Here is a 23,930-nt window from a genome sequence, read left to right as displayed (position 1 = left end):
GTCCGGCTGTCTCCTGGATTCCCGCTGGACTCTGCTTAGGGCGGCCTCTAGAGGGAGCTCTTTCCAGAGGCCTGAGGCTACCGCGACACCAACACCACAATGCTTCTCCTTGCGCTATCCAGGCCCGGACACCAGGAGACCCCCCTAGTGGTAAAACTAGGTAGCACAGGTTGGTAGCCGGAGAACCCCAGGGTCTGGCTTGGGTCCAGCAGCCCTTTTTTAAAGTGGAAGCGCGGATTAAAGCCATAGATGTCAGAGCCAGAGGTTGCTGGGGTCCTCGGAGGTTCCCGCTTGGGTCCGTCTCTCCAGGGTGGCAACATTTTTGGAAATGGGCTTCCACTGCGGAGATGAGCCAAGATTTATAACTGAACCCACTTGCTAATGGAAGTGAGGGAGCGTGTCCCACGTTAGAGAAGAGTGTACTCTTCCTCAGTTTCCCTTTCAAGCAGTGCCATGGAACGCTGAAAGAACAGGGACAGCTGGGCGGGATTATTCACCAATGAGCACCCTTGAGACCTCTGATGCCACTGAGTCATTGCAACTAATAGAACTGTCAAATGCAAATGTGCTGTAGGGGAAAGGTGGAGAGTGATTGAGCTACTCCATCGGTCCCCATGGCCCCACCTCCACTGTTGATCTGAGTCTGGCTGTAGCCTACATCACCCCAGCAATAAGAGACAGCCACACTGAGTTAAACAATCCACTTTCAATTTGTAGGCATAGAGCTTGCTGCTGGGCAGGAACAAACTTGCATATGGCTTGCTTTGAGTGCAAGGTTACACTGTAAACAAGGGTGTGACAGGCTGTGTGATGGAGACAATTAGGGTGAGATGAGTGGAAACACCCTGAACGAAGGAGCTGAGGACATAAGCAATTGGTCCTTATGCAATCTGTATGATGCCCAAACCAAGATTCCAGAAATAGAGGTGTTAGTTGCTAAGAAAAATGTAGATGAACGGTGTAGCGTGACATGAGGTGGAATTCTGGCATCTCCTTGTACCTAAACTCCCTCAGCTGGGCCCAGCCACTGGGGGCATAGAGCTGTTAAGTGCCCAATCAAGAGACAGGAGTGAGGCGCTGGAGTGAAACTGAGTTTCTGGATCCCACAGAGCTGGCTGAAGCATTCTGGATGAGGTGCTCTGGATAGAAGCCAAGTGAAAAGGTCTCAGAGGGAAGCCTAACACAATGAAAAGGAGTACTTGTGGCACCTTAGAGACTAACAAATTTATTTGAGCATAAGCTTTTGTGAGCTACGAAAGCTTATGCTCAAATAAATTTGTTAGTCTCTAAGGTGCCACAAGTACTCCTTTTCTTTTTTGCAAATACAGACTAACACAGCTGCTACTCTGAAACCTAGCAAAATGAAACACCTTTTTGTTAGTTCAAATTAATGCTCCTCCATGTCCCTGTGCAGACAAGCCATGAGACTAAAATAGAACTTGACCTTACCTACGCAGTCACAAAGAGCCCTTCCATGATCCACAGATCCTGCTTTTCTCTGGACTTCTTTCATAACAGCACCTTGAGGAGACAAAGTATAACTGTCTCGCTGCCCCGTGGACCACGTTGGGAGCCTTGCAGGGTTGCTTCCATTAGGATGAGAAATTAGCGAGAAGAGACAGGTCGAGTCTTGGGGTAATCTCATTTCTTTACAAATAAATGCCCACAAAGTCCTGTTTCCCTGAACACAAGTAGAAGCAAACAGTGGCAAGCAGCTTCCTTGCTCAGAAATCCCCGGTCTGCCCCTCCAATGAGTTCTGTACCCAAGGAGCTCTGTCTCTCTTCTTCCTCTTAGCATCATGCTTGCAACTAATTCTTCCTTGTCCTCCTCTAGCTTCCCCCACAAGCAGGCTGCATCCTGTCCCCTACCCCCTGCATTTATTGCAACTGGCTCAGCTGGCCTTGTACCTTGGGCAGCCCATCCATTGTTTGCAGCTGTTTTTAGGGCCTAAAGGTGCTTGGTTGCTCCTTCTGCTGAGCATGAAAGAGGGTGCTTAGCCCCCATTGTCTTTAATGGGATCTGCAGTTTTTATGGATCCAATTACTTAACTGGCAGATCTAGCACCTTTCAGCATAACCATAGGCTAGCTGGTCCCATTGTAACCTAGGAAGGAGTGTGTGCTTCAACATAAGATAAGAAAGCTGCCCTTCTCCTAGTCTAGACAGCTCAGAGAGTTCCAAGGACGCCGGCAACCTTTCCTATTTAAAATGGAGATTCATCTGCCTCATGTTGCGTTGGCTGCCTTTCCCCGGTTGAGATTTGTAGGTGAAATATGGGAGGATATAAAATCAAAAATAGTTTCCTCTTGAGCGTGCCAGTGGGCGTTATGAGTTAATGTACGGAGGGAGTGTAACTTTGCCTTGGTATCAGGGTCACCATTAACTACAGCGCTTGGATCACAGTTTAATTGCTGATAAGCATGATCAGACCCGGGAAAATATATTTATCTGCACACAATAGAAACACAGCATGCAAAAGGCACTTGGCAGTGAGGATTCCGCTATGGAGGGTAGACGGAAATGCACACTTGGAGAGTGACCGTTACATAGCCAATAAAACCTGCAGCAAGCAGTGTGTAAAATATGACGGTTTATAAAATATTACAACAAAGTTGTGGCCCTCTAGGGCTTTGTGGCTGTCGGTGTGCCTCACATCATGGCCACTTGGGACTTCTCAGGTGGCAGTGGGAAGAGAACTCAAACCATTCCCTTCCCAAAACAGTGAAGTTAAAGGAAAATCCCCATGAGCTGTGAAGAGTATAGTGCTTATGAGCCACAGAGGAGCAGTTCTGATTGCATCGAGCAGAGGGTGGTCACACAGAGACACATGCTCACATGTACTAGCTTCTCTGTTGCAATGTTAGTTTATTTCTTCCATGATACCAAAGCAATTGTGAATAGAATAGACCTATTAAGGGGCTTGGGGAGACAGGGTGAAAGCTGAGCCCATTGGATGGGCAGAACACTTACCGGGGAGAGGACAGACCTGTCAGGAAGGTAGATCTGAGCCTGGTTTGAGACCAGGGCAAAGGCTTTGGGTTGGGTTTGCTTGGACCTGGGCTAAGGAACTCTTTCCCCAGAAGGTTTCAGAGTAGCAGCCGTGTATTCGCAAAAAGAAAAGGAGTACTTGTGGCACCTTAGAGACTAACAAATTTATTAGAGCATAAGCTTTCGTGAGCTACAGCTCACTTCATCGGAGGGTGAGTGTTGGTTAAGGACTTAGCCAGTGGGTGGAATCACGGAAGCACAGAAGTCACTGAAGTGCAACTGAGGCAGGGCTGCTGCAGCACTGTCCCAGGCCACAAAGGGGTGGGGGCTCTGCAGGCAGCCACCCGAATACAGGCACGAAAAGTTAACGTTCTGACATTTACCGTGGAATGGGAATTCCAGAACAGTTCATTTCGGAAACACCAAATTGACCTCCTTGAAAAGTTTCATTTCAATGATGCCCTCTGGGGCCTGTTTCCATCTGCTTTAAGATTGCCAGAGTGATGTAAAAAGGCTTCAGCTTTAACTGAGAGTCAGGCCATAGTCCTTAAACTTGGCTTGATTTTTAAATCTTAGTGTGAGATCTACCAAACAAGCCTAGTCTGAGGAAAATTTTCCCAGTGCCCATTCAATAATCCATCATATAATCCATTATAATTTATTAGTAGATCTCCATTATAGATCACATTATTTTTAATCCACAGAACAGCTCTACTATGCTTACCCTAACCAGAATTGCAAGGCCAGCTTGGTCCAATGGTTAGAGCACTGCTTTGGGACTGAGAACTTGGTTGTATTCCTGGCTCTGCTGGGATTACTGGGTAACCTTGGACAAATCATTTCTTCTCTGTGCCTCAGTTTCACCGGCTGCCCTTTATCTATTTAGATTGGAAGCTTCTTTTGGAAAGGGACTGTCTCTTACTAGGTGTCTGGCCAGCAGCCAACACAATAGGACCCATATCTCCTTGAGGCCTCTAGGTGCTACTGCAAAACAAATATCAGTTGCCATGTATTGAGCCAATAAACAGAGCTGGGCTGTATGCAAGCTCCATCCCGTGTCCATGAGTGACTTAGCATGTCCCAGCTCTGCACGACTGCGACACAAGGCTGCGTGTGTTGAGCGAGACGTCATGAATAAGCAACGCCGCGGGCCTCCTAATGGACTAGAATTTGAAATCTGCCGTATTTGCCCAGTCCTAATTCATCAATCAGCAGGCGTGAGTAATTTCCCCAGGAGAGCATTTAGACGGGAGATTGAATGAGTAATTTACTGGGAACATTAAGACAGCACCAGATTACTTATTTATGAGAACTTTTTGACAGATCGGCCATTCAATAATTTATACGGCACAGCATTTCGCCAGGGTCACCAGTAAATAATTCACTTATTATAAACTCTGGAATGCTTTATGACACGGTGAGTTCTTCTCTCACGCCCGGTTCGGGACTGTAAATATGGACCCCATGACTGCGCTTTCATACCAAGGGCACTGTCTTTGCTTTATGATCCCCACAGCCGGTGCCGGAGCCCTACGGCCCCAGATCTGCAGGCTGAACGTGAAGGGTGTGCTTTAGCCCCACCCTGCCCGATTCGTGTCTGAGGCTGCGACGGCGTGAAGGGGCCTGCAAGCAGGTGTGTACGAATATTCCAAGAGGGGTGGAACGGAGCCTTCCTGTATATAAGAACCAGGCCAGTGACTTCAGTGGTGCTTTTACATGGGCCTAAATGTAATTCTGACTCAGGCCTGATCCCAAATCACTGATGCCCACTTGGTATCCTGCAAATGCCTTGAATCATGTCTAGTCGATGAAACTTTCAAACACCCCTGGTAGTGCCACGGAGCCATTGTTTACTCCAAGAACTGGCTCCCCTGGGACCCAGAGCAGGATGGAGGCCAGGCCGCGTGTCTGCTCCCTGGCCAGCCACCCCGGAACGCTTGCTGATCTAGGGCTGGGAGCGTGGTGGGCTGGGAATTGGAGGGGACGGAGATTTGAGAGGGAAGAGGCCACTGAGCTTTGCTGCTCTGACCCTCCCCGCCCGGCCGGAGCAGGATAAATCCCTTCACAATATTCACAGCTTCTTTCTCCGGTCTTGCATTATATGACTCCAGAAGAGGTAAGCGGAATGTCCGGGTTCCAGTAACACAGACACAGGTAACTAACCGCTTTCATGTTCTCTCCACAGGTACCAATGCGGAGAGTGGACCAGATGATAGGTCTGGGGGGAGAAAGCAGAAGGAGACCCCGCTGGTTGGGAGGCATGAGATGCGATGTCCTGAGGTTGGGAGTTCCACGACCACCACTCCCAAGAGGAGAAGGCGGGTGGTGGTGGTCGGGGACTCTCTCCTCCGGGGGACTGAGTCATCTATCTGCCGCCCTGACCGGGAAAACCGAGAAGTCTGCTGCTTGCCAGGGGCTAAGATTCGTGATGTGACGGAGAGACTGCCGAGACTCATCAAGCCCTCGGATCGCTACCCCTTCCTGCTTCTCCACGTGGGCACCAATGACACTGCCAAGAATGACCTTGAGCGGATCACTGCGGACTACGTGGCTCTGGGAAGAAGGATAAAGGAGTTGGAGGCGCAAGTGGTGTTCTCGTCGATCCTCCCCGTGGAAGGAAAAGGCCTGGGTAGGGACCGTCGAATCGTGGAGGTCAACGAATGGCTACGCAGGTGGTGTCGGAGAGAAGGCTTTGGATTCTTTGACCATGGGATGGTGTTCCATGAAGGAGGAGTGCTGGGCAGAGACGGGCTCCATCTTACGAAGAGAGGGAAGAACATCTTTGCCAGCAGGCTGGCTAACCTAGTGAGGAGGGCTTTAAACTAGGTTCACCGGGGGAAGGAGACCAAAGCCCTGAGGTAAGTGGGAAAGCGGGATACCGGGAGGAAGCACAGGCAGGAATGTCTGTGAGGGGAGGGCTCCTGCCTCACACTGGGAATGAGGGGCGATCAACAGGTTATCTCAAGTGCTTATATACAAATGCACAAAGCCTTGGAAACAAGCAGGGAGAACTGGAGGTCCTGGTGATGTCAAGGAATTATGACGTGATTGGAATAACAGAGACTTGGTGGGATAACTCACATGACTGGAGTACAGTCATGGATGGTTATAAACTGTTCAGGAAGGACAGGCAGGGCAGAAAAGGTGGGGGAGTAGCACTGTATGTAAGGGAGCAGTATGACTGCTCAGAGCTCCGGTACGAAACTGTGGAAAAACCTGAGTGTCTCTGGATTAAGTTTAGAAGTGTGTGCAACAAGAGTGATGTCATGGTGGGAGTCTGCTATAGACCACCGGACCAGGGGGATGAGGTGGATGAGGCTTTCTTCCGGCAACTCACGGAAGCTACTAGATCGCATGCCCTGATTCTCATGGGTGACTTTAATTTTCCTGATATCTGCTGGGAGAGCAATACAGCGGTGCATAGACAATCCAGGAAGTTTTTGGAAAGCGTAGGGGACAATTTCCTGGTGCAAGTGCTAGGGGAGCCAACTAGGGGGAGCGCTTTTCTTGACCTGCTGCTCACAAACCGGGTAGAATTAGTGGGGGAAGCAAAAGTGGATGGGAATCTGGGAGGCAGTGACCATGAGTTGGTTGAGTTCAGGATCCTGACGCAGGGAAGAAAGGTAAGCAGCAGGATACGGACCCTGGACTTCAGGAAAGCAGACTTTGACTCCCTCAGGGAACAGATGGCCAGGATCCCCTGGGGGACTAACATGAAAGGGAAGGGAGTCCAGGAGAGCTGGCTGTATTTCAAGGAATCCCTGTTGAGGTTACAGGGACAAACCATCCCGATGAGTCGAAAGAATAGTAAATATGGCAGGCGACCAGCTTGGCTTAATGGTGAAATCCTAGCGGATCTTAAACATAAAAAAGAAGCTTACAAGAAGTGGAAGGTTGGACATATGACCAGGGAAGAGTATAAAAATATTGCTCGGGCATGTAGGAAAGATATCAGGAGGGCCAAATCGCACCTGGAGCTGCAGCTAGCAAGAGATGTCAAGAGTAACAAGAAGGGTTTCTTCAGGTATGTTGGCAACAAGAAGAAAGCCAAGGAAAGTGTGGGCCCCTTACTGAATGAGGGAGGCAAGCTAGTGACAGAGGATGTGGAAAAAGCTAATGTACTCAATGCTTTTTTTGCCTCTGTTTTCACTAACAAGGTCAGCTCCCAGACTGCTGTGCTGGGCAACACAAAATGGGGAAGAGATGGCCAGCCCTCTGTAGAGATAGAGGTGGTTAGGGACTATTTAGAAAAGCGGACGTGCACAAGTCCATGGGGCCGGACGAATTGCATCCGAGAGTGCTGAGGGAATTGGCGGCTGTGATTGCAGAGCCCTTGGCCATTATCTTTGAAAACTCGTGGCGAACGGGGGAAGTCCCGGATGACTGGAAAAAGGCTAATGTAGTGCCCATCTTTAAAAAAGGGAAGAAGGAGGATCCTGGGAACTACAGGCCGGTCAGCCTCACCTCAGTCCCTGGAAAAATCATGGAGCAGGTCCTCAAAGAATCAATCCTGAAGCACTTAGAGGAGAGGAAAGTGATCAGGAACAGTCAGCATGGATTCACCAAGGGAAGGTCATGCCTGACTAATCTAATCGCCTTTTATGATGAGATTACTGGTTCTGTGGATGAAGGGAAAGCAGTGGATGTATTGTTTCTTGACTTTAGCAAAGCTTTTGACACGGTCTCCCACAGCATTCTTGTCAGCAAGTTAAGGAAGTATGGGCTGGATGAATGCACTATAAGGTGGGTAGAAAGCTGGCTAGATTGTCGGGCTCAACGGGTAGTGATCAATGGCTCCATGTCTAGTTGGCAGCCGGTGTCAAGTGGAGTGCCCCAGGGGTCGGTCCTGGGGCCCGTTTTGTTCAATATCTTCATAAATGATCTGGAGGATGGTGTGGATTGCACTCTCAGCAAATTTGCGGATGATACTAAACTGGGAGGAGTGGTAGATACGCTGGAGGGGAGGGATAGGATACAGAAGGACCTAGACAAATTGGAGGATTGGGCCAAAAGAAATCTAATGAGGTTCAATAAGGATAAGTGCAGGGTCCTGCACTTAGGATGGAAGAATCCAATGCACCGCTACAGACTAGGGACCGAATGGCTCGGCAGCAGTTCTGCGGAAAAGGACCTAGGGGTGACAGTGGACGAGAAGCTGGATATGAGTCAGCAGTGTGCCCTTGTTGCCAAGAAGGCCAATGGCATTTTGGGATGTATAAGTAGGGGCATAGCGAGCAGATCGAGGGACGTGATCGTTCCCCTCTATTCGACACTGGTGAGGCCTCATCTGGAGTACTGTGTCCAGTTTTGGGCCCCACACTACAGGAAGGATGTGGATAAATTGGAAAGAGTACAACGAAGGGCAACGAAAATGATTAGGGGTCTAGAGCACATGACTTATGAGGAGAGGCTGAGGGAGCTGGGATTGTTTAGTCTGCAGAAGAGAAGAATGAGGGGGGATTTGATAGCTGCTTTCAACTACCTGAAAGGGGGTTTCAAAGAGGATGGCTCTAGACTGTTCTCAATGGTAGCAGATGACAGAACGAGGAGTAATGGTCTCAAGTTGCAATGGGGGAGGTTTAGATTGGATATTAGGAAAAACTTTTTCACTAAGAGGGTGGTGAAACACTGGAATGCGTTACCTAGGGAGGTGGTAGAATCTCCTTCCTTAGAGGTTTTTAAGGTCAGGCTTGACAAAGCCCTGGCTGGGATGATTTAACTGGGACTTGGTCCTGCTTTGAGCAGGGGGTTGGACTAGATGACCTTCTGGGGTCCCTTCCAACCCTGATATTCTATGATTCTATGATTCTATGACTCTAGATAACCGAGGGGCAAAATTCCCGACTAACCACAGCGGTGCATCAATAGATGCCCTGACACCACCCCGTGTAGGCAGCATGGATGTTTTAATGCACAGATCAACATCACGGGCCAGATCCTCTGCTGGTGTGAATCTGAGCCGCTCAGCTGAGTCCTTCTCTAATCCAGTACAAAAGTTTGAGAACCACTGTGCTTGCAACATTTGGCCTGCAAACACCACAGGCCTTTGCAAAGCCCTTTGGGATCTGGGCATGATTTGTCAATAATGCCTGTTATGGGGCTGCCCCAGCCAGCTGTGCAGCCCCTCTGGTGCCCAGGTCTCCCCAAAAAGAGAGAAAATGCAAAGCTCGCACCCTCATGCACAACACCATTCGTCTAACAAAGTGCCAGGCAGGAAACCGTTTGACAGGCGCTTTGCCCTCTGACTAAAATGCGTTGGGCAAAGAGACTCGGCAGAGAATAAAAGGAAAGAATTGCAGCCATGAAATAGGAATCTGTTTGGGGCGCTGAGACCCAGGCAGGGCATTCCTGGCACCGCTCTGCAAAATGGGCCGCACTTACTGGTGCATCTGGTATTCGAAGCATGCATCACTTCGAGATGCCTTGGCCCGGCAAGGGATTGCAGTGGGGAATGGCAGGGGAACGCATGGCGTGAGGGCGATGCCAGGCCCCAGCTGCAGGCTGGGCAGGAGAAGAGAGGAACCTGCTGGTCAGCGTGCAGAGCCGCTCTGGTTTGCTGCACTTAGGGATGTGTTGCACGTGGCTCAGTTATAATTCTCTGGGCCTCACGTTCAGGGGGACTGAGCGCCTCAAGCCCGCGATGAAGCCTATGGCGGATGCAGCTGTTCAGTGCCCCTGGAAATCGGGCAGGTCGATCTCAGTTTACCAAAGAGATCCAGGCCCCAGTTCCAAGCACTTGGCACCCACAATGGGGGCTGAACATAAATATTTACGCCGGATGTCCAGCAGCGCTCAGAGCCCAGCAGCTCCCACTAGGCCGGGTGTCCCCAAAGTGCTGGGCTCATCTGAGAGCCTGGCCAGATGGGAGGGACGGAGGAAGGGAGGCTTCTTGTGCCAGGCAGAGCAGGATGGGCCATGGAAGCATTTTGCCGCCTCGTGCCTCAGATGTCAAGTGTATTAACCTCCTGCTGCTCTGAGACACACCCAGCTCTGCCAGTGCCCCACCTGCAGCACCCCCAGCTATTCCAGCCCTGGGCTCCCCCCACAGCTCTGCCAGTGCCCCTCACTGCCCACCTGTAGCCCCTTCTCTGATTGTCCCTGAGCCTGCCTCAGCTCCTTCTTCTCTGCTTTTGGGATCCTCTTGTCCTCCATGAAGATGCTGCCAGTCATGGCAGTTTCCGTAGGAGCCTCCGGGGGGGTTATGAAGAGAGCAAACGCCCCTCCCCAGCCCCTCCACCCTCTTGCTGGGGTAAGGAAATCTGAATCATCAGCCCCACTTCCTTCAGCAGCTGGGGGTTTGAACCCCAAACAGGCTCCAGACAGGCCCGGCACTGCTTTGCCCACGTACGGTCACAGCACAGCGCGAAGCAGGGATATTTATGGCCAGCATATTTTTAGATGCCGGCATCGGCCCGTGGATAAAATGAAATCAGTTTTCCACTTTGGGCACGTCGGTTCCCATTTATATCCACCAAGGTTCCCTTGAAAATAAATAAACCATATGCCAACGGGGGCAGGGAAGAGCAGGGGTTCACAGTGAGGTGACTAGCCAGGCACTAAAGGGGCAGGTATTTCAGAGAGCCCAGGGCTAGACTCCCCCTCAATCAGGCCTGGATTCTCTAAGAGCCCAGCCACGTTTGATGCCATGCTGTCTGGTAGATCTGGCCCCAACGGGGGTGCTGAGCCCTGGGGATCTGGCCCTCACCAAGGACGCTCCATCCAAGACCTGGATCCTGCAGTGAGTTCTGTGTTAGCACATGGGGTACAAAAATTTGGTAATAGAAGACTCTGCGGTCTTGCAGCCAAAGAACTGGTGGCTGGAAGCTGCAGCGGGACAATTTCAAACTAGAAGCAAGGTGCAAATCTTCCTCGGTGAGGGCGATTAACCATGGGAACAACTTTACCAAGGGGTGTTGCCATCGCTGGACCCCACCAGGGGGCTTTGAAGCATCTGCAAACTGAGGCAGTGGGGTTTATTTCACAGTGTTCGCCACACCGAGGTGGGTTTGGGTGCTGAAACACCCAGCTCCTTGCCTTTTCTAGTCCATAGACATCAAAATTACAGAAGGGGGGGCGGGGGAAATAGAGCCTCCAGACTTACCGCAGCCCCAGTCCTGGTGATCCGTCCTCCCACGCAGCCTGGCTTCCCCACTGCTGCAACAGAGATTCTTAACCAACCCTAATTCCCACCGTCAGCTGCCTCCTGGATCGAGTGATGGGTACCGGGGAGCAGTGGAATCTGAGGGGGGCTGAGCTGTGTCCTTTGGCTCCACCACACCTGGATTTTGGACCCTGTCCTGTAAACTCGATGACTCTGTTAAACCCAGTGGGCGTCATGCAGCCAGTAGCTCACAAAAGCTTATGCTCAAATAAATTTGTTAGTCTCTAAGGTGCCACAAGTACTGCTTTTCTATTAACTCAAGTAGCAGAGGCTCCTGCTGTTTAAGAGGGCTAGATGCAGTGACTAGCCTGGGCGCTGTCGGTCCAGGGGAGTTGTGTCACTCATGGAGACTATGCCCTGCGAAGACCTTTCGTTTCCCCATTCTGCAGAACTTGCCCCTGTCATCCTCATGGGATGTGAAACAAGCAAGGCCTCTTCCATTCGCCTTGGTGCCAGAAGGGGTTTTTCTCTTGCTGCCATAAATCCACCCCCAAGAGGCAGACACTAGTTCGAAGAAGGGTTCTTCGGTTGGCTTAACTGTGCCTCTTGGGTATGAATTTTTCACCCCCCTGAGCCACGTAGCTCCATTTTAGGTGTAAACCAGGCCCTAGTGGGATTTGAGAGGGGACGTATCTATGCGTAACCCAAAGACCCCCAATTATCAGAGTCAGTGCTACCACAAACCCTGCCAGGGAGATTAAATCTCCTGGTTCAAGGTGTAAACCCATTTCTCAGAGACCAGGATGAGACTTACAAGGGAGGATGGAATTCCCCATGTCTGCCCATTGCGGGGTTCTTGCACATTCCTGTGAAGCATCTGATGCTGGCCAACGTCAGAGACGGGATACCGGGCTAGATGGGCTACCAGGTCTGGGAAACTCCCTCCCAGCTGCTGTATGGACATTAGGGGACAGACTCACTTTGGTGTGGTATTGGGGACTGGGCCTTTAAGGGGGCAGCTTCCCAGCTGGAGACTGAGGGTGTGTCTACACTGCATGCTAAGCTGGGTCTGTGGGACCTGGGCTTGTGGACTCAGTGTTTCCAAGTCCGTGCTTGAGTGTCCACACTGCATTGTAAACCTGGGATTAGAGTGGCTGGACTCGGCTCACAGCTGTGCTAATGGGTCCATACTGCATTACGCAGACCATCTGACTGGGGTCTGGGGCTTGAGCTGTGTCCACACTGCAGAATGATAGGGCTTGGACCCAAGTCTGAGCAGGTCTTGGGCTCTGACCCACTCCTCCTAGCAGCATCCTCGGACCCACCTTGCTGACCTGAGTCAGACTGATTTGTGTGTGGATGCAAGGGTGGGCTGGGCTCAAACCTGAGTCAGAGCCTGGGCTTAGTGCTCAGTGTAGACACACCCGGAGTGTTCAGGTGGGTGGCTGTGAAGTTCTTGTTATGCTCAGCCACTTAGAACGAGACCCAGAATAAAGCAGGCATCTTGCAAACTCCTCCCGCACTGAGTAGTCACTGAGCACCACCACCTGACAATACAATCCAAGAATCCCAAAGGGGGCTTAAAGTCACTTGCTCCATTCCCCGTCCCTGCCTCTTCCAGGCCCAGGGGAACTGCAAATCCGGCTGCAAAGGTCAAGAGAACCCCATCGCCCCATCCCAGAGTGGTTCCAGCCCACTAGATAAACAAAAGGCCCCTTTGCTACTCCCCCCCGGAGCCAATAGCAGGAGGCTACAGAGCAGCAGCCCCATGGCTGGCCACATGCCCCGGACTTCTGCTTTCGGGTAACTGTGCTGTAGTGTCTCTGTATGACCGGGTGCGGGGGGAGCGGCCACAAGATGCCCAGGTGTGAATTCGGCTTTCCTGCCAAAGCTGGATGTCTGTGGCAAGCCGTGGTCGAATGCATCTGCAGAGCAGGTGGCTCAGGGTAGCCAGGAGCGTTGTTATCGCCAGGGTTAGGATTTTGCTAGTAGCCCAAGGAAAGGAGAGCACTGAATGGAGGCAGTGGACTGAGGGGCGCAGGGGGGGTCTAGTGGCTGGAGCAGGGGGCTGGTGGCCAGCACTCCTGGGTTCTATTCGTGGCTCTAGAAAGGAGAGTTGTCCAGTGAAAAACGAAGAGGGACTTGGTGTAATTTCTGCTGGCGTCTGTTCCCAGCTGCGGGCGGGACAGTGTTCTAACTGCTAGAGCGACAGATTGGGAGACAGAACACCTGGGTTCTGCACCTGGCTCTGCCACTGAGCTGCTGCCCGGCTTTGGGCAGGTCACTTCACTGCCTCTATCTGCCTCAGTTTCCCCCTCTGCGACTGGGCATCGCAGTCCTTCTGTTTGCAAAGTTCTTCAGATCCTTGCATGAAAGGTCCCACAGCTGCACAAAGCCTTGTTTCTCCTATTCGTTGTAATGGAGCATTTAAACCTCGAGGGGCTATTTAATGCACCCCATGCCTTCGGTTATTGGGTAAAATCTGGGGACCACCCACTGCTTAGTTTGTGATGAAAGAGGTGCTGGGGCTCAAGCCATTTTTTTTTACTTTCATAACTGATGCAGCAAGCCCAGCGGTGCCGGGGCTCTGAACTGCCAGGCCCAGACGTGCCGGGCTCTGAACTGCCAGGCCCGGAGGTGCCGGGCTTTGAACTGCCAGGCCTGGAGGTGCCGGGGCTCTGAACTGCCAGGCCCAGACGTGCTGGGGTCTGAACTGCCAGGCCCAGCGGTGCCGGGGCTCAGCAGCTGGACCACCTCTCCACTCAAAGCCAGTGCAATGAAGTCACTGCTGCTCCCTGTCCAGGGTAACCAGTCACTCCAGGGCATTCTCTGGGCTCTGTCCTTTACTGGAGGCATTAGCTTGCCCTCAGTTTGTCTAGGGCGGCTCACTCCCGTAGCTGGGCTTATTGGGCTTGTTGGGCTTATCCCACAGAGCTTCTATGGGGCAAGTGGCATGAGACTTCCTCCAGGAGGGGGCTCCTATGTTGTGAGGCCCCTCGGCAGGCGAGGAAGCTTGTCCTGTCCCCAGGTCCCATGGTGCATGGAGCATGTGAAATCCAGGGATTGCATCAGGCTGGATGCAGTAACCCACGGGGTGGGGGCTGGTAGTTTTCTGCTCTTGGGGTGGGGGAAGAGGCCTGTGGCTTGATTCTCCTGCTGCCTTGGGGTGTGCTGGAGAGACTGGAGGGTTTGGTGCAGCATGTCTTCATTAGGGGTTTACTGGCTCCGTCGGTGCAAATTTCCCCTACCTATACCCCCCGAGAAGGCAACGACTTCGGGGGTGGGGGAGGGAGCCCCTCGCTCACTGGGACGAAGTAAAACCAGCTTGTTCAGGATGTACAAACTGTCCTCTCCTTGGACCCAGGTGGGGAAAGCAAATGGGTTTCCTCATCAAACAGTCCCACCGTCCTGCGAGCAGCTGAGGAGCCGGAAAAGTGTCGCCTTGTGACAGGCTGGCTCTGGGTTGCAGACAGAGGGCCACATCCGATCTTCCAGAGCCCAGCGGCGCTGGGGGGAAATGTCTCCACATTAGACAGCATCAGACACGAATGACTTCCCCAGCCCAACCCACTGGCATCACTTTTCATGCTTATTCAGCTGGTGCCCAGCAAGACGTCCTGGAGAAAGGCCATCCCAATAAAGTGAAGGGTGCCCGGGCGGAGCTGCTCCTCAGAGCTAATCAGACCCTCGTCCATCTCACTATCCCAGGACACACCCATCACTCTCCATGCCACTGCTCTCTCCTGGATGGAATCAGAAATGCTCGGCTGTGTGTCATTGGCCCTATACTGATTATATGTAGTAGAGAGTCTCAAGTAGCTGAAGAGGTAGGGCCCTGGATTATTAGCAAAGATATTAGGCCCAGATCCACAAAGAGATTTAGGCTCCTAACTTCCACTGGAATCAATAGCAACCCCTACTTTTAGTGTGAAATGGAAATTGCAAGCAGCCTACGAGTGCAGGAAATGGGATTGGTCACAGGTGGCTCTGGATTGGTCACAGCATGGGGAGCGACTCTCATACACTCTTCCCTGGACAGTCTGATAAGCCAACCCCCGAGGAAGAGGGCCTTGGGAGGAACTGGGCTGAATTTATTCTGCTTGGGATGGCAGGCGGGAGGCCCTGTTCACACCAGATCCTGTCCCGTGTTTGTCCTGGTAACCGGCTTCCTTCCTTGCTGGACGTTCCTGAAGTTCGTTATTGGCCGGTGAGCCAGGGAAGAGATCTAAGCCCCGTGATATGAAATGGCCAGGAGAGCTGCTCAGTGGGGCTGCCGCTGGTTCTAACCCTGGAGGGAATATCCCGGGGGACTCAGGGGTGCCTGCTGCTGACTATCTCCTGCTGCACCTGCCCATCCCTGCAGAGCTGGGATACACGCAGCTGGGCTTCACCAGGGCCACTCGTGCCACAGGCCTAGCACCCCACCCCTGCCATTTCCGGTGGGCAGCAGCAGGCTTGGGCCCTAGCCCAGCATTAGAAACGCACAGAGGACGGCGTCGCAGAGATGGTAACCCCAATGCCACGGGGAAGGCTCTTTGTGGCGAGGCAGCACCCCAGGGAGCAGCCTTGCTCCTGAGGTGAGATCCCCTGCCAACCAGGAGCTCAGCTGAAGGGCCCCCTTAAACCAGTTCCCTTTTGGCTGGGTGGGAGTGAGGTAGAACTGTGAGGGGCCTGCTGGGGACAAACCTGGATCTGCGGGGTGGGGGTTCCCGCTCATGGGTGTAAATGACGACGGAGAACCCAGCCCTGCTAGTGGCAAAAAGGCGGCTGGTGGCCCGATCCTGGCTGTTAAATTTCAATAGCTGCCGAAGCCAAGCGTGGTCGAGTGCTGCCACCGCCTGGTCTGAATGGAGTTTGTTCTTTGCTTGCAGTGGGGCAGTAGCTGTGTGGGTGGACAAGGTGCGGGGAGGCACCCAACTTCTGTGGGGGGAAGCAGGGGGGAAGCTTTCAAGCTCCCCAGAGCTCATCTTCAGATCACCTGAAGTTGCTCCAATACAAGATGTGATCTCCCACACAAGAGACAGGGCTTCCTGCAGGGGTCCCTGGGTGAAATCCCATAGCCTGGTAATACAGGCTGGTGAACCCTTCTGGATCTAACCCTATGGGCATGTCGATTTACATGACTCACCTCTGTCAACACCATCTCCTCCAGATAATCCTTGGAGAACAACATTTTAAACTTTAGTGCAATTGATTTAAGGACCGAGAAAGCACGGAGCTGGTGTGCAGTGTGGATGGGAAGGAGAAAGGTAGGGCCATAATAACAGGAGAGGAGGGGGTGAGGTGTCCTAGACTTGGTAAGGGGAAAAGGATGGGGTTAGAGTGCCCCTCCGGGGTAGATGGGTCTAGCCCCACCTATGACCCTAGATAAGGATCACTGGGATTTGAACTCAGGTCTGTAGGATTACTAGGAAACCAACAGTGCCCTACTGCCACCTGGTTGCACCCTGGGATGTTGCTCCCCCAATCAACAGCTGTTGCACTCTGCAGGAAGTTCCGCCTTGTGTGATCTGACTGACAGTTGCCCTCATTGGCTCTTTGACCCCATATAAGCCCATGGGACGGGGTGGGCTGTGTTCAGGGAGCTGGGTGGGTCTGTCTTTAGTGATGATTGTCCAGCGGCTGAGTTCTTGGTACTGACCTTGGCCCTCACTTGGACTCTGACTGATCCCTGGAGCCCCAACTCGGATGCGGGCTTTCGCTCGGACCCTTGGCTCGACTGGTGACCCTGATACTGGCTCTGATACCCGGCTTCTGGTCCTGCCTCCCTCTGCCCAGGATCTTGACACCCACTTACTTCACCTCCCCAAGTGGAGAAAATGAACAAAGTCACATGAGGGGCCGGGCATGGGGCAGACCCGGGCTTTCTGGGGCGGAGATGAGACAGACGCCTGGGGAGAGCTGCAAGGAAAGACCCCAGGTAGGAAACGCTGGGTGTTGCTGCTTCATGGAGACACTTGGCAGAGCCCAAGAAGGGCTGGGGAGGGACACAGACCCTCAGGCAGGAGGAGATGGGCCCAGCTTCAGAAGGGGGTGGACGACTCTTGTTTGTTTTGGCTGTGAGTACCCTGGGTGGGGTAGATGTCTCCTTAAAGGACTTGGCTGGAGGGCCAGGTTACCATGGCAACCAAACCTGGCTACAAGGTGGGGAGATCTGACCTGAGTGAGGAGAAACTGAGGCAGCAGCTGCTAGCCTGAAACGGGGGTTAGTGTACCTTACACCTGGGAATGGGTGACAAAGGCCAGATTCTCTGCTGGTGAAAATGGGCCAGACTCCCTGAAAGTCAATGTGACCCTGCTGCAACTGGTGACTTGGCCCGAGCCAGCGGCATTTGTAGATCAGGTAGGAGGTGAATGCAAATGTGATGCTTTCATAAGAAGTAGTAGCCCAGCAGACAGAGGGGCTGGCTGTGTTTTCTCTGGCAGCTTCAGTGAAGTGAAATTTGGAGGGTGTGAAATTAACAAAACTGAGGGGCAACATGATTATGCCAACCCTGCCCCCCCAAATCTGTCCCTTCTTCCCACGCAGGGTTCAATCCCTGGTTTCGCACTGGAGAGTTGCCATCAGGGCAACGACAGCCTTCGTGATACAGGATGACCAGGAGCCAGCTGCAGTGTGTCCTAAAACAAACACATGCAGGACTTGCTTAATTCAGGGTGAGGAGAAGCAGGAAAGGCAGAGATCACTGTGTGCAGCAGAGCCCTTCTAAAACAAAACTCCTGTTAGTATCACGTGTCGCTCTGACTCCATAGCTGAAGTATCCGATTTGTAGAATTTAGGCCCAGAAGGGACCATTGCATCATGAAGCCTGACCTCGTAAAGACACAGGAACCAGGACACTTCTTGGCCCAAGTCACTACCCCTCTCCGCTAGACCCTGCTGCCTTGCTCATGTGCCTGTATACTTGGCAACTTACTCATGCAGGTTTTCTTCTGGCTACCTGCGAGGCAGAGAGCTGCGATCCCCCCTGTTTACAGAGAGGTGAAGGGACTTGCCCCAGGTTACAGAAAAGGCCTGTAGCAGAGCTGGGAACAAACCTACATTTCCTGAGCACCATTCCAATCCTTATTGAAGGCAATCCAGGCCATCACCCATATCAGCCCCTAGCACCGCGTCTTCCCTGTGCCTGGCAGCAGGTTTCAGAGTTAAAATGAATGGGGCAGCTCACGCCTCTGGGAGCTGTTGTTTCAGGCTGCTAGCAGACTCAGGCAGTTACACATCAGCAAGCTCTATTTTGCACACACGAGGGATAGAAATCATATCTTTAAAAGGCAAGCTGAGATTCCGTTGTAGGGCCACTAACCTGGGGGTGGGGCTTGACAGGTTATCTGCCTCTGGTGCCAGCCTTTCCCCTCATTAGGCTTGTTGCTGCAGGGTGTCCATCGATGGAGGTCACGAGGATCACTGCTCCCCGATGTGCGGTTTGCTAGGTGTGCCCTGAAAAGTAGGGTGTTTTGCCTTGCTTAGAAATAGGCTGCAGACAGGTCTGGTGCTGCATGGAAGGAAGAGAGGATGTTGCACTAATGATCTGGAATGCACGTCTACCAGGCTAGAAGGCCCCCTGGTCTGACCTAGTAGGTCAAAGGATGCAGGGTTAAGAGTGGTGCTGAGGATTTATACAGCACTCGGCAAACAATGAACCCTCACAACTCCCCCCCCTCCCCGCCACCAGGTAGCCTCAACCCTGTTCCCAGACTGGGAGATTGGAACAGAGAGGAGGGGACCCGCTCAAGGTCACGCAACAGATTAACAGCAGAGGTGGGACGGACATTCATCTCTCCCAGCCCTGGGCTCTGTGTCACAGCTAGGCAGGGCCTCTTGCGGATTGGTCTGATGTGCCAGGAGCTGGGCTGTGAGGCTAGCTATTGCTCTGATGTAACGGGGCCTAGATGGATGGCAGGAGATGGAGTCGGGACCATGCGTGAGGAGCTCGGCGCATGGTGCTTTCTGAGCAGAAATCTTCCTGTACCCCAGATCTCTCTACATCAAGCTGGAATACTTGATGGGCAAACGGCGCTTTGCATCTCCCATCACTGCAAAAACACCAGTGTGTCAAGCCAGGAGCCCCAGCCCCATTTCACAGAAGTGGAAACTGAGGCACGGGTGGGGGAGCGGCTTGTCCGTGGTCATGAAAGGAGGCAGGAAGAGAACCCAGGAGTTGTGACCCATCCCCCCACCAGGAAATAATCACTTGCTGCCCTGCCCTTTCGCTGCAGAATTCATGGCGGATGATGGTCGCTGATGTGGAGCTGTGGTTGTGGGAGGCCCATGCTGTGCGCTTGTAGGACAGGGGTTTATCCGCCAGCCCCAGGAGGAGCTGGAGAATGGACCCCTGAACAGGTGAGGCTCCTGCCTTCCCAGCGTGGGTCCAGCTGAAGGTCACATGATCTGTCCTCCCAGTCCCCGCTGTGCAGTTCAGTTCGAGGCTGCAGGTCCCGTTTGCCCAGCGCAATATCTGCAGGGCGAGGGAAGAGCCAGCCCCGGAGGCTGTTAGGGAATCATGTCAAAATACATCATGATGTGTGAATCGAGGCTGACACCCCAGAAGCAGTCTGTATGCGCTCCTGGTCATCTTTATGCCTGGTAACTTGCACTAACGCTGAGCTTTCAGATCAGACACACAATGGACGGGCACGTACCCGCAGCTTGGAACAGTAGGCCCAGAAAGAGGGCGCAAGGCCGGGTGTCCATTCTGCACGGGCAGGTTCGGACACTGCCCTGGCTGAGAGAGGCAGACTGAGTGGTTTCTTTTCACTTGACCCTGGGCTGTTCTGCAGAAAGCAAGATACAAAAGAAGTCTTGTATGACTTCCTTATTCATGCGTTTGGGCTGCTGTGACACAAGGCTGGCGTGGCGTGGTCTGGGATGGACAGAGTAGATGTGACAGCTCACCACTCCCTGGGGCCCTTCCAGGCCCTAGTTTTTGCTTACGGGTAGTTCGCAGACGACCTGCTCCCTAGGAACTGCATGGGGACCCTCCTAGCTCTGTCCCCACAGACTAATGAGTGTCCAGCAAATGACAGTGGCTCACTCCCTGCCCGGGCTGGGTCTTGAAAGCCGTGATTAATTTGGCCACACTGGAAAATGAATGCAGACTGAGGTCAGGTGTGAATTTAAAGTGCAATAGTTATTCCAGAATAGAAACTCTGTGTAGATTGGAGATTACAGGGTAAGGGTGTAATTCTAGAGTAAATCCCATTCAAGTCAGTGGGCCTGATTCTCAGTCGCTCTGTTCCAAGGCTGGAAGCAAAGGATGAGGGTGGGGTGGGTGGCTTAAACTGGATTTAAGTTTCCTTTGCATTCCCTGTATTTTGGCCCCTTATGTAAATTAGAGCAGCCTCAGGGCTGCTCTAACTTACAAGCTGCTTCCATTACCCCTGCGAAGTAAAGAATAGCAACGCATGTCGGCTGCAACCCCTAACTCAGGTCTTCCAAGTTACTGCCCTTGTCTGGGGAGATTTTGACGGACCGGGAAAAGGCTGGGATGGCTACGGGTAGTGTAATATGGATTCTCAGACTTATTGTTACTCTGCTTTAGCACATTATTTCCCAAATGTGGCCACGACAGCCTCCAGGGCAGTGATGGGGGGAGGGAGCAAAGCATCGGCCCCTCCCACTCCCACTCCTTACCTGTTGCTCCAGGATGTGCCACCCTGCACTGCCACTGGAGATGGGGAAGGGGAGGAGGAAGGGGCACAAACAGGAGCAAGGTGAGTTCTCAACCCGCCTTGGGTGGGGAGGAATGGTGGGGTCTGGGCTCCAACTCCCAGCCCCTGGCTCCAGCCACATGGTGGTGAGGCTCACCACTCCCTCCCCCATCACTCCTAGGCCCCAGCTCCCGCTGCCTGCCTTGGCCCCGCATCCACCTCCTCATCGCCCCTAGTCCCTGCTGCCTCCCCCGCCACCTGGGGCTTGCTGAGAAAAGTGATATTAACAAACATGCATGTACCACTTTTCACAGCAGATGTACTAGCATGCAATGCCAAGTAATGCACATTGGAAAACATAATCCCAACTCTACAGATACAATGATTGGGTCTAAATTAGCTGTTTCCACTCAAGGAAGAGATCTTGGAGTCGTTGTGGGTAGTTCTCTGAAAACATCCACTCAATGTGCAGCGGCAGGCAACAAAGCGAACAGAATGTTGGGAATCATTAAGAAAGGGATAGATAATAAGATAGAAAATATCATATTGCATCATATTGTGGATAAATGTAAAGTAATGCACGTTGGGAAAAAATAACCCCAATTATATATACAATATGACGGGGGCTAATTTAGCTACAACTAATCAGGAGAAAGATCTTGGAGTAGTTCTCTGAAGACGTCCACACAGTGTGCAGCGGCAGTCAAAAAAGCAAACGGGATGTTAGGAATCGTTAAAAAAGGGATTGAGAATAAGACAGAGAATATCTTATTGCCCTTATATAAATCCATGGTACACCCACATCTTGAATACTGTGTGCAGAATTGGTTGCCCCATCTCGAAAAAGATATATTGGAATTGGAAAAGGTCCAGGAAAGGGCAACAAAAACTATTAGGGGTCTGGAACGGCTTCCGTATGAGGAGAGATTGGCAAGACTGGTACTTTTCAGATTGGAAAGGAGACGACTAAGGGGGGATATGACAGAGGACTATAAAATCATGCCTGGTGTGGAGAAAGTAAATCAGGAAGAGTTATTTACTCTTCCTAACACAAGAACTAGGGGTCACCCAATGAAATGAATAGGCAGCAGGTTTAAAACAAACAAAGGAAGTATTTTTTCACGCAAGGCACAGTCAAGCTGTGGAACTCTTTGCCACAGGATGTTGTGAAGGCCAAGACTATAATAGGGTTAAAAAAACCACCAAAAAACTAGATAAATTCATGGAGGACAGGTCCATCAATGGCTATTAGCCAGGATGGACAGGGATGGTGTCCCTAGCCTCTGTTTGCCAGAAGCTGGGGATAGATCACTTGATGCTGACCTGTTCTGTTCATTTCCTCTGGGGCACCCGGCATTGGTCATTGTCAGAAGACAGGATGCTGGGCTAGATGGACCTTTGGTTTGACCCAGCATGGCCATTCTTATGCTCTTATGTGTGAGTGAGTGCTTGAGACTAGAACAAAGTGCACTCTTCTATTGTACTGTTTGTGCCAGCCACCTATCGGCCGGACAGCTGGGTCTCCATTGATTTATTTTCTGCCACCACCTCGCCAAGACTAATAGTTGCCAAGAGTTTGGGGTTTTTAGAAGCACAGAAACACCCTCACCATTGGACTGTTTCCTCTCTTGAGCCATGGGGGCTGGGATGTGAGACCTGATCACGTTCTGCACTAGAGCTGGTCCAAAGTTTAATTTTTGTTGTTGACATTTTTTTTGAACAAAAAAAATGAACACTTTCAATTTTTGTTTGCCATTTTCCTTTTTCCCCTCAAAAAACTTGAATTTGTTTACCAAAAAGTTTATCAAAAGTGTGGTTTTAAGGGAAAACCCTCATTTTTATCAAATAGAGATTCTGAAAACCAAACCTCTTCTGGTTGCCAGATTTGGTTTTTCATCGCAAATTGGCATCTGGACTTCTGGGTCCTATTCCTGCATCATCTCCTGATTGAGCTCAGTTCCCGTCTCTGTGCCTCTGTTTCCCTATCTGTCATAGGGTCACGTCCACTGTGAGGAGTAGTTCTCTGGTGCATGGCAGAGATCATCGAGTGAGAAAGGGGGTGTGGAAGGATGCAGTGTTGTTGAGTTGGATGAAAACCTGCTTCTAGTCTCACCGGAGAAGAGAAGGACTTCTGTTTGCTGTGGGAGACGGGGAAGCAATCTGAGCTCCTGAGAAAGCCAGGTAAAGGACTGGCCAGTGCTGACTGGTAGAGACACACGATGCTGTCACAGCAGCTAATCTGGAGAAGCCGTTGAAAGGATCACAGACAATAGGTTTAGGCAGGCGATTTGTGGGGGAACCATAAGGTGATTAGTGCAGTTCAGAGGGGATTTGAAGGGAAAACAGCTGTGTGGTGGATCAGATTATGAGCTCAGAATCTGGGTGCTCCTGCCTGTGCAGCAGCTTTTTCTCTCTTCTGGCTGCCGAGGGAGTTTATGGCATGTTCTGCAGAGGCAGGGCTCTGGCCACGCTTTCCAGCATGATTCAGTTTTGCAGCCCTGTTATCATCTCTAGGCTAAGGCTTTTCAGGTCAGATGGAGGGGGGAGGAGGCCTGGCTCTGTGAAATATGGGATCGACTAGATAGGGAGAGGCAGTGTGGTCTGGTGATGAGGGCACTGGGCTAAGCTGGCAGAGACCTGGGGCCTGTTCTTGGCTCTGCCAGAGCTGGGGAGGAGCAAAGCGCCGGCTCTCCAATGAGGTAGCATGATCTAGTGGGTAGAGCCTAGGACTGTAAGTCAGGACGTCCGGGTTCTACTCTTGATCTGGCGCGTCACTTCCCCTCTCTGTGCCTCTGTTTCCTCTTCCCTCTGTTTAAATGCCAAGCTCTTCAAGGCACGGGACTGCCAGTTTTGGTTGGCCGTATTCCTGGAGGTGTCATCACAAGACATAAACTGTAATTAAAGATTCATCTTTAATTCCTGGAGACTCCCGGACAATCCTGGAGGGCTGGCAACCCTGCCAGGACAGGGACAGCTTTTTAGGGGCTGTGCACACTGCAGCCAGGGGGTGTTACTGGCAGCTGGGGCAGATGCACCTGCTCCAACCGCGCCCGAGCTAGCTTGCCAAAAATAAAGGTGAGGACGTCACAACTGGGCTTCAGTGCTGGCTGTACCAGCCTGCCTGACCCCCTAGATATAATACTCGCTTTTCTTTTTAGTGAGTTAGCTGGACTGCGGCTAGCCCGGGTATGTC

The 23,930-nt window shown here is 52.0% G+C and overlaps 1 long non-coding RNA gene across 1 annotated transcript; it reads right to left on the bottom strand.

Annotated features, from left to right (window-relative positions):
• Positions 1–18,606: 18,606 nt before the first annotated feature.
• On the bottom strand, positions 18,607–23,700 carry LOC122457414. Its single transcript, XR_006276950.1, has 4 exons — positions 23,580–23,700; positions 21,628–21,637; positions 20,996–21,001; positions 18,607–18,618 (listed from the first exon to the last, which is right to left on the bottom strand). It is a non-coding gene; the product is annotated as an uncharacterized LOC122457414 (long non-coding RNA).
• Between the last annotated feature and the right edge of the window lie 230 nt (positions 23,701–23,930).

This window comes from Dermochelys coriacea, chromosome 24 (assembly GCF_009764565.3).
Source record: "Dermochelys coriacea isolate rDerCor1 chromosome 24, rDerCor1.pri.v4, whole genome shotgun sequence".
Classification (NCBI taxonomy): domain Eukaryota; kingdom Metazoa; phylum Chordata; order Testudines; family Dermochelyidae; genus Dermochelys; species Dermochelys coriacea.
Note: the sequence above shows the minus strand (reverse complement) of the source record. Positions and strands in the feature narration are given on the sequence as shown.